Raw genomic sequence first — 11,621 nt, forward strand, 5'->3', positions numbered from 1 at the left:
TTCTTTTTAAAACTTGAATAATATTCCATTGTATCATAGACCACATTTTTATCCCTTCGCCTACCTACGAACATTTAGGCTGCTTCCACATTTTACGTATTGGGAATCATACTACGGTAAACACAGGTTGGCAAATATCTCTTCAAGATCCTTCTTTGAATTATTTTGGATATATACCCCCACAATGAGATTGCTGTATCATATGGTAATTCTATTTTTAATTTTTTGAGGAAACTCCACGTTGTTTTCCAAGTGGTTGCACCATTTTACATTCCCACTAACAGTGCACAGGGGTTCCAAAAATCTAGGGAAGACTTCATGAATTTCTGTGTCATCCTGTCATAGGAGCAATACTAATTTTCCCTGTATCATTCTAATTTTAGTACATGTGCTGCCAAGACAAGCACTAATTAAACAATTTTTGATACAATTTTCAGAACTTCTTTTTAATAAATCCCATGGGGTAGCAGACAGAGACTTCCAGATTTATTTTTCAAAGTACATGTTTAATTTTGTTTCATTTTAAAAGGAATTCAATCAACAGTCAAGGAAAAGTTACTAACATGCAGCCCTCAAAGAGCAGTTAGCATCAGATTCACCTGGGAACTTGCCGATTCTTAGGTCCCATTTCAGAACCACCAAATCGATAGTTCTGTGGGTGGAGCTCAGCAACCGAGGCTTCCAAAGACTTCAAGGAGGTGCTAATGTGTGTTAAGTTTCAAACACCCTCTGTGCTATGATTTTATGGATCTTAAGAAAAATGTTCCCAGCCTAATACCTTTCCTACTAATGCCTAAAGTGTCAGTAAATTTATTCCTTTTTGTTTTATTTGGCTTTCTGTTTGTTGACTGGCTGGTTGTTTACACAGTGAAAGGGGCCTTGCCCTAAGCATCAGTAACTTTAAGACTAAATGTAGGCTTTGACCATAATACACCTTATAAACAGGAACTACACCACTTTCTTAGTGGCTATGCATACTGTAAAATGAGAAGACTCCCTCCAGATGGCAAATATATGCCTCATGCACTACTACGATGTCTCCAGAGCCCAAGGCAGGCATTGCTAATGACCAAGACACTCTATACCACCCAGTCCCAACAGTCTCAGAATCCTTCTCAACACAGCCTATCTTCATTTGTTTTCTATTGCTTATAATAGAGTACTTCAAATTGAGTAATTTATTTCTTACAATTATGGAGGCTGAGCATCCAAGGTTAAGGGGCCATATCTGGCCAGTGCCTCCCCAGAGGTGGGGACTCTCTGTAGGGTCCTGAGACACCAGAGGGCCTCACTTGGCAAGAGGGAGGAGTGTGCAAGCTCAGGCCCCTCTTCCTCTTTTTATAAAACTAACAGTCCTTATCTCATGATTACTCGCTAATCCATGAGAGGATTAATCCATTCATGGAGTAGAGTCCTTATGGCCCAATCACCTCTTAAAGGCCCCATCTCTCAGTACTGCCAAGTGGGGATTAAATTTTAACATGAGTTTTGGAATGGACAAATATGCAAAGCATAACAAAAATTACAGTTAAGGCATGAGAAAAAATTCACTTGCTATCACCATCCAGAAAATCATGATTGCCCCTTCTGGTTCAGTCCTACTCAAGTAGTTTGCATGATATTTTATTTTTATTTTTTTAAATTTCAGAATATTATGGGGGGTGACATATATTTTGGTTACATAATCCAGTTTTGTACATTTTCTGTCAAAGTTTGCCCTTCACCCAGAATAGTTTGCATTTTAAGCACTCTCAATTCTATGAGCTACTCTAAAACTGCAAGTATTCTGCGAGATTGGTTTTTTCGACAAAATGCTACTAATGTCATGTGCCTTGGGGGCATTTTTGGAAGTTTAAATGGAAGAATATATTTGAACCAGACAGATCAGCCCTAGCCACAAAGTTTTTAACATGTCAATAAACCTTAGTTCCTGAATTTTTTATTCTTTACATTTTTTTTCTGATCACTCACCTTACCCTTGGCCAGGGTCAGAGCCAACTGATGAAGCTCTGAAAAGTATGAGTGCTCCTGGTATTGGCTGGAGAGCCCTGGGAATTGACTAATTTCTTAGCCAATGTTTCTGCCACAGTCCTTGTTTCCCTCATGTCCTCACTTAGCAAATCTACACATTTGTTAAACTAGTAACTGCTATGTAAAAAAGGAGATTTTTCCTTATTATTTAATGACCTTTCACAACATCAAAATCTAAGAAACTATCTTCTCCAACATAAAACTAAATCCTGTATAAATATTACCAATGTTTATAAGATGTTAATACAGAGGTTTCTGTCCAAGACTAGGCATAAAGAAGTTAAGACTTATTGAGAATCACATGTGTGCAAAATCAAGTCAGCCAATTTACTATCATATATGCTTTATTCTGCCCAAATTGTTTCTGATTTATAGCTGAGAAAACTGAGGTTGGAGAAGTTGATAAACATAACCCGAGTCATAAGTTTGTGAGCAGAACCAGCTGCCTAATCTGTAGGGCCCAACACAAAGTAAAACTACAAGAACCTCCTGTTCAGTAGATTATTAAAACTTTCAAGAGAGAAACAGTACAGCATTAAACCAAGTGCAGACCCCTCTGTGCCTGGCATCTTGGGTGCACAGGTTGTAAGTTCATGAAGCCAGCCCTGCTTATTTCAGAAATGATTCTAAGACAATTTTCTACTTCAACATCTGTGAGAGCCAGATGACATAGTAGGAAGTATAGCTTGAAATTCTGGCCCTGGTGGGGAGTGAAAGGTATAGGGAAATAGAGAAAACCCAAAGGAGACACATGAAGTCCACTTCCTAGTTTTGACAAGGCTGGTTCTCATCTTCAAGAGTGACCCACAGTGTGGGAGGAGTGCTGGGTTTGAGTCAGAAGACCTGGGCTCAGACCATGGCTGGGAAACATTGACCTGCATAACCTCGAGGACGTCATCCAGACTTGCTTAGTCTCACTCAACTGAAAAAATGTCTCCTCCACTGAAAAAAATGGGGATGCTACCTTTGTTCTCTTAATTTTTAGACCAAAATCATTACACAGATAAGAACTCATAAGAGTACTATGCAAGCAGGTTTCTGAGTATTCTGAGTGCGAAGTAAGCCACTAACTCTAGCCATGAGTTAGTTCCTGATTTGTTAGTATCCACTGATTTAAGTACATGCTGAGGTCTCTATGGCAGGAGGAAAATCTAAGCTGTGTCCAATAATGAATTTCTGATAAAGAATGGCAGATGGTTGAACCATATGGAGGTCACCTGAAAACTATAGGGGTCCTATGGGAGAATTCCCTGAATGCTCAGTAGCTGATTCAACAGCTTGGTACTAATCCTTTCTTAATTTTATCAGCAATGGCTCCAAGATTAAACAGAATCTATTGCAAAAATGCCTTTCTTCACTTTTTTTTGCTCCCTTCCATGATCACTCTAAGAATCCCGGCATTGTTTTCTTGACTTTGACCCAGGACTTTTGCTGGAGAGAGAGGATGGAAACACTGTCCAGTGTGCGGGGACAGCCTCTTCTCCTTAGCTACTCTTACTATCACTGGTCTATGACATCCTTTGCATTTCAAGGATCCCTGCCTGCAGTTGTGACTGAGATGCAGCCACCATTATTAGTGTGAGAGGGAAGTATCCAATTCAGGAATACAATTCAGAAAGCCATTCTGTCTTAATATAAATTTCCCTGGTCACATGAGATGGGTTGCTTTGAGTCCAGTGCCATACCTCTCATCCTCATAGCCTAAATCTAAACACACAACATATAGGAGGGCTGATGATTAAGTCTGTGAATTTGCCACTATGTGCTTACATTGGTAGCACTGTATAAACAGCTTGGTAAGATTTCACAACCTTGGTATATTGGTGTCTCATAGCTGTGTTCCTATTAAAATGTGTTGCAAGTGTTGTTCATTATTGTTGTGTGGTTTTATGTGCTATCGTGAGAAAGGCAGGGTTTGACATAGAGCAATGAATAAACATTAAATGTCTTATTAAAGTTGGCAATCATGGAAGTGAAATCAGAAACATATTAGTCCAAGTCTATGGGGATAATTCCATGGAGAAAATGGCAATAGACTAATGAATTATATGTTTTTCTGAGGGAAGAGAAACCAACACTAATGAAGAGAGTTCAGGGAAGCCAGTAAGGAGCAGAACTGAGGAAAACATTGCAAAAATTTATCAAATTGTTGGCTGACTATAATAAGCATAGAAGACCAAGTAAACATTAATAGAGAAACAGTTAGGAAAATCTTAACTAACAATCTTAGCCAACAACTCACAGTTCTTACATCACAACACTGTACCAGCTCACATAGCACTGTCTGTAAGGAAGTTTTTACCCAGTAAACAAAGGACTGTAATGGAACACCCTCTCTACTCACCTGATCTGGGCCCCCAGTAACTTCTTTACCTCAAAATAAAGGAAATATTGAAAGATGACATTAAGGGTAATACAACAATAGCTCTTATGGCCATTCCAGAAAAATAGTTCCAAAATTGCTTTGAAGGGTGGACTAGGTGCTGGCATCACTGCATAGTTTCCCAAGAGGAGTACTTTGAAGGAGACTATAGAGATATTCAGCAATGAAGTATTTAGCACATTTTCTAGGATGATATTTTGAACTTAATTGTCAGATCTTGTAGGACATCATCAATAGGACATGTTGGCAAGATTCAAGGAGATCTAATCACATATTGAATCTAGATTGGAGTGGGAAGGGAAAGTACAACATAACTTTATTCTAGTCCAAAAGGATTCAAAAAGATCCTATTTCTTCTTACCATTTCCAATCAAGGAAGGAATACAAATTTTCAAATAACAACAAAAAAATCCTCCTGGGTTCCCTGGGTCTGGATGGTAAAAAAAGGCTGCATATAAACCTAAGGATGACAAAACCTTAAGGCTCAAGCAGTAATGTTATGGAACCCTGCTAAGGGGGTACAACTGATTGGGTAGAAATTAAGTGATGGAATCTGATTCTTCACCTTCCTTTCCTCCATCCTACAATAATTTCAAGAACCTCAGATTGGCTCTCTTGGGAACCAAGATCAATAGTTTTTGATGAACAGATTCACCCAAAAATCTATTAAGCGATGAAGAGAAAAAGTAAGAACTTTAGTGACAGAGCCAATGTGGCTCCCACCTGGACAATCTACAACTACAGTTTGGTCTGAGCCTGGGAGGCACACTGAAGACAAAGCTTAGAAACAGAGAATCAACAGTGATAGAATGATGACTCAAGGGGAGTACTGAGAGTGAGAATCCAGGCAGATTCCTTGATGCTCAGAATCAGGATCTGGACTGACATGAGTTCAGTTGAGAGCCTCTCTCCATCTCTTCCTGTCATGAGACATCCAGAAGACAGAAGAAAGAAGACAATAGGAAAAGTGGTATAGACTCTGACACTATGAAGATCACGATTGGAGTCTATGTTAAATTTTGAAATCACAGTGTAATATCACCACCCTGAAGACGTCAGGGTGACAGCTATTTATGGAGCCACAATTATCCTGTGTATTTTTCCTTGAACTCTAGCTGCTTCTGCCTCTGCCCTTCTGAGAATGATAGAAACTGATTGAATCATTTGCTGTTGCCTCAGTTTTACAGGTGCTGTTGTCACCCTGTTCACCCTGTCACTTGCATTTAGTTCTACTTGGTGACTGGTGGATGCGCTATAACTGACAGAGAATCTAAATTGCCATCTTATCAAACACAAGTTTCAACTAGGTCTGCATGAGTTTGCTGGTTTACAGCAATAGTTAAGAAATCTCTAATATTATCTTACAGAAAATTGCAGAGGTGATGAGGGACACAAATTTTTTATTACTCAATAAGGGTCTTGGTAATACATCAAAAGCATCTCAAATTATAATATCTTTTTTGAAATCTCTTCTCTTCATATTGTGTACTGTCTGGTCTTCCTTATGGTCAAACCGACCCAAGGAAGCATCTCAGCCTTGCCACTAGATGTGTGATCTTGGTCTAATCATACATCTTTTCCAGATTTCAAATTTATCGGTGAAGAAAATAACAACTCCTTTTTAGGACTAATCTAAAGATAATACAATAATGTAAGTGCAAAGATTTAGCAAAGTCTACAATCTTTTGTAGCTTCTCAATAAATATTTGCTTAATGATAAATGATTATATGAATAGACAATAACTGTTTTTTCCCTTTTGTTATGCATCTTCACTTCAGAGACATCCAGGACAAAAAAAAATTAAAAAATAAACACTGTATTTATTCTTACATAGGAATTTAGTTTATAAAATGAGACATTTCCTGTCTCATATGAGTCTGGTAAAAGTTCTTGAGAGACAGTCTAGACCAGGGTTATTATTTATATTTTATAGAAAAATAAACTGAGGTTAAAGGTAGTAATTTTAATTTTCCAAATATATATAGTAAAAAATAAAATAATAAGAGGGAGAGAGAGAGATGGAAGGAAGGAAGGAGGAAGAGAGGAAAAAAGGGGGGGTGGGAGGGAAGAAGGGAAGAGGGAGGAAGGGAGGAAAAGAAAGAAAAAAAGGGAAAAAATGATACTCAAGGCCAAGTCTTCTCATTCTAACTCCAACCTCCTTCCATTTTAGAAAACCATCACCTCATACATCCTTGGATGTTGAACCAATCCATTTGCAATCATTGGACTAGATCTCAGCACAATCAAAATAGACATTTCCTCCCTGACAAAACCTGATTAATGGCTTAATTTGTCCACAGTATTATTCCTGAAGAACACCATGGAGGCTTTTTCATATAAGGCTGTCAGAAAGGGTTTGGGTTCAGGAAAAGCAATCTTTTAATCATCTTCAGTTGTGTTATCCCCAAGATGGCTTCTAGTGAAGCAAAGATTAGGACATGTAGTCATTTGAAAAGCATCATTTTCAGTGTTCTGATCTGCCAGTCAGAACCTAGAACAATTACAGATGAAGCTATGGGCAGGTATATAATGAAAGGGAGTTTTATATGAGACGCCAAAAAGAATTCCAAAGATGTCCCAAAGTAAAGCAGAAAAATAAAGGAGTAGAAGGATATATTAATATTTATTTATTTTTTATAAAATATTTTATTTTATTTTATTGTCTTTCTTTTTGAGACAGAATCTCAAATGATCACCCTGAGTAGAGTGCCATGGCACCATCATAGTTCACAGCAACCTCCAATTCTTGGGCTCAAGTGATACTCTTGCCTCAGTTTTTTCTATTTTTAGTAGAGAAGAGATCCTGCTTTTATGCTCAGGCTGGTCTCAAACTCACGAGTTTAAGCAATTCACCCACCTCAGCTTCCCAGAGTGCTCGGATTACACGCGTGAGCCACTGCACACAACTGATGTATTAATATTTATTAAGTTGTCTACAGTCCAAATATGATATCCCAGGCAATCTCTAAGAGGTAGGTGTTTTTAACCTCATTGTATAGATAAAGAATCTGTAGCTCATTGAATCTAGGTAGTTTGTCCATAATTAGTGGCCAAGTTCCAGTTGAAACCACAAGCTCATGTTCTATCACCTGACCAGGAGGTCTCAATAAGCAGTCCACAGATCAGTTCAGGGCTGATGCTAAAATAATCATGGATACCCACATCTCATTCTAACACCAATACTTGTGATTCAGTGCATCTGGAATGGAGTCCATAATTCTGTACTTTTAACAAGTTTTTTTGGTTATTATAAGGGACAGCTAGGTATGAAAAATTATGCCACATTGTCTACTCAAGTGATAAAGACATATTTCTTATAGCAGCAGTATTCAGTGGCATTTAGCTGGTGTAATGGATATAGATTGTTCCTTGACACTCAAAGGGCAAGAACGATCCTATCATTTATATTTGCAAGTCAGTTAGGTCCTATTCAAACACTCACTTATGTGTGCTAATCAATCACTTTGTATGACTTTGGAACATGTTAAAAGCTCTCAAGATTACTCAAATTTAAGAACAGTCCTTTTCTTCAGGTCATTCACTGACATCATCATTTCTCAGTCTGCCAAACAACGTTGCTTCTCCTCATTTGCAGAAGCTATGGAGTCACTGGCCCTAGATGTAGACACTCTGGTTCCTAACCAATCTTCTTGAACTCTTATCTTTTCGAAACTCTAATTCTCCCTAAGGTTAGTTCTCACTAACATAAACAAACTGAAAGTCTAACCATTCCCCCCAGTGCCAGGGAATCTCTCCCTGGGCAAGCTAAAGCCATTACTTTCAACTCTAGTTGTCCTTCATCAAATTTTTTTCATTTTTTAAATTTTTTTTATTAAATTATAGCTGTGTACAATAATGCATTTATGGGGTACAATGTGGTGGTTTTATATACAATTTGAAATACATATAACAAACTGGTTAACATAGCCTTTACCGCACTTTCTTAATTATTGTGTTAAGACATTTATACTCTACACTTAGATTTGACATGGAAGTTTAATAGTTAACTAGATGCACAAAGGTTTTAGGTTCAAGAATTATCATATAGTTTTTAACTTTTATAAGATCAATCTAAAAAATGCTCCCTTCCCAGGGGATGACAGCTACTTTCTCAAAGCAATAGGAAACTAAACCCAAGCTTGAGTCCTCATATTCTCCTCATTAAATTCTCATTAACCTACCTTGTCACAGTGTTTACAGACTTAAATGCAAAATGAGATGCCATGTGACTCAATGTGCACCCGCTTGGGCATACCAATGTCCAATACCAAGTAAGCAAATTATGAAAAACAAATCATGGCCCCTTCCCCATAACAAATCCTCTTGTGAAATGGAGTATGAATGAGAATTCTATCCATTGGAACTATTTTCTTTGTTCTATTATTCATTATCCCATGTCTCAGGCACTTAAATCTAGCTTTTCTGCACTGGCCAATAATAATAATAATACAAAGCATTGACATTATGGTTATTCTCTTTAAACAACAAAATAAGGTATGGCAGTGTACACTGAAAACTGTAAAATATTACATCAATGTACCAGACTAAAAAATCAAAAAAGAGAGAATTTTATCACTACCTTATGCAATAATCTCTCCTCTGGCTTCATCTTATCTTTCCTGCCTTAATTTCTTCTTGGTTCCTCTATCTTCATCCACTTAGGCTTATCTTTAATTTTGTTTAATGTCACTGGAGTCAATGTATTAAAGGAACATGTCAAATCTTATCAGTAACAAATTGAGATAATAAACAAACAAACATCAAGGTGTTATTTGCAGAAAACCTACAAAGCAGTGCAAATTCAAGTGCTGTATAGGGATACAAATCTTTAGAAGAGTCCAAAGAGGGAAGACTGAGCAGGACCAAGATACAGAACTAGTTAAAGCAGATCTGCAGGAAAGAGTAGGAGCTAAAAAATATGGCATATATGGTGGACAGTGGGGTTGCCCGACCAGCTCAGAGTTTACACTGGTGAGCAATGAAAACATATGTGGCTATTAGAATCCCAAAAAGGTTATATTAAAAAATGATACATCATGGCCAAATAGCATTTATTGCAGGTAAGAAGTTCTGATTCAACATTTGAAACTCATTGCAGTACGTCGTATCAGCATGTTAAAGAAGAAAAATCACATGATCCTATCAACTGACAATAAAATAGCCTTCCCCAAAACGCAATGACTATTCATGACAAAAGTACTCAACAAACTGGGAAGAGAAGGAAAGTTCTTCAAGTTGACAAGGGGTATCTATCAAAAATAACCAAGAACAAAACTACAACTAAAATCACACGGGAGGGTAAGAAACTGGATTTTTTTTCCCCATAAGATGAAAATAAGACCTTCTCCCAGTACTTTTATTAATACAACACTAGGTGTCATAAAATAAAATGAAAAAAAGGAAATTAATGATATTCAGATTGGAAAGTAAGAAATAAAACTGCCTTTATTCCCAGACGACACAATTGTCTATGTAGAAAATGCTTGACCCCAAACAAACAAAAACCTTTGAAAGTAATAAATTATAATTAAGGTCACAGAATATTAGGTTAATATAGAAAATCCAATTATTTTCCTATATGCCACCAACAAACAATTATAAAATTTCTGAAAGTTTGAAAAATATTATTTACAATGGCACACACACACAAAAGAAATACTTAGGTATAAGTCAAAGACTGTGGCCAGATGAAACTGCACATAAGTACTATACTTTAGGTAATAATGTTTGTTCCTGTGGAATTCTGTGTTAACAATTCTGATGTCCATTGTCACATATACTAGAATGAACAACTAAGGAGATAGGTGGCAAAGTTGGGGGTAAGTTTCTCACCGTTGGCTTGGAGGTTAGAGATGTACAAGGAGAAAGGTCTAGAATAATCCAATTGGTAATTGGTTAGAGTTGGAGATATCAGCATGAACTCATGTTTAGTTTAATACCAATACGAATGTGTACATAAGAAAATCGTTAAAGATATGTGTTTGTACTCTGGTTAATAAACCCAAGTATTTCCTCAGCTCTATCACCTGAGTCATTGCCCGGAAGAAAGAACACACCAAGGGCAACATGCAAGTAGCAGTGATGTCAAAGCAACCCAGAAGCCAAATGAATCAACTTCCCGTGGTCAAAGCTGGAACCGTTCAAGCAACAAAGGAAACACACTAGCAAAATTACCACTCAAATATTAAAGCAGCATTTACAAATAATTCATATCAATCAAAGAAAGCCTGGAAGGGAGGAAAATAAAGAAGGAACAAATCAACAATGGAAAAGAATTCCAAGTAATTTATGTAGATACTCCATCTTAGCGAGGGTGGGGCACAATTTTTCACTCCTTAAATATGGGCTAAACGTGTATACAATGACTTCTTTCTAAAAGGCACAGTATAGAAATTAGGAAAAAAGAGCAATTTTACAGTGCATAAATTCAACAAGCACTACCGTAGGCAGATAATCAAGGTCAAGAGTGTCAAGAGTGGTAAGTCACGTTTACAGCCTGTATTTTTAATATGATGTGATGAGTTTGACAATTTACCTCTGTGGTTTTTCCCTGAAAGACCCAAAACCCCAGCCTAATCATGAGTAAATCATCAGACAAATCCCCACTGAGAGGCTTGCTACAAAACAGCTGACCAGTACCCCTCAAAACTGTCAAGGTCATTCAAAATAAGGAAAGTGTAACAAACTGTCACAGTCAAGAGAAGCCTAAGACATGACAACTGACTAATATGGAATCCTAAATGAGATCCCAGAACAGAAGAAGGACATAGAGTAAAAAGGAAGGAAACAGGAATAAATCAGCCTTCAATGAATGAAAAGGTGTCATTATTGGTTTGTTCATTGTCACAAATGTACCATACTAATGTCAAATGTTAATAAGTGGGGAAGCTTGGTAAGAAGTACTTTCTATACTATCTTTACAATTTTTCTTTAAATCTAAACTCTTCTAAAATAAAAAATTAGCAAATAAATAAATAACAAAAATATTTTTTGAGAAGGTAAGCCAAAAGAGTAGAGGTCATTGACTGCCAAAGAAAATGGGAGGTGCCTAGCCCAAGGTCATGCAGCTAGTTATGCCTGAGTTGAATCAGAATTGAGATCTTTTGAGTGATTTCTGATATTGTAGGATAAAGCAAGAGAACCAAAACAGGAGGACCTAATGAAGTACTGTGCTTAGAATATCTTCTTCCAAAGGCAAACACAGAA

General features: G+C 37.2%; 1 non-coding gene across 1 annotated transcript; it reads right to left on the reverse strand.

The window, feature by feature from the left end:
* Positions 1–300: 300 nt before the first annotated feature.
* Positions 301–407, reverse strand: LOC111728048. The gene has a single exon (XR_002775461.1). It is a non-coding gene; the product is annotated as a U6 spliceosomal RNA (small nuclear RNA).
* Positions 408–11,621: the final 11,214 nt, after the last annotated feature.

The sequence above is a fragment of the Otolemur garnettii genome, unplaced genomic scaffold, assembly GCF_000181295.1.
Source record: "Otolemur garnettii isolate 467f Iridium unplaced genomic scaffold, OtoGar3 scaffold00004, whole genome shotgun sequence".
Classification (NCBI taxonomy): Eukaryota; Metazoa; Chordata; class Mammalia; order Primates; family Galagidae; genus Otolemur; species Otolemur garnettii.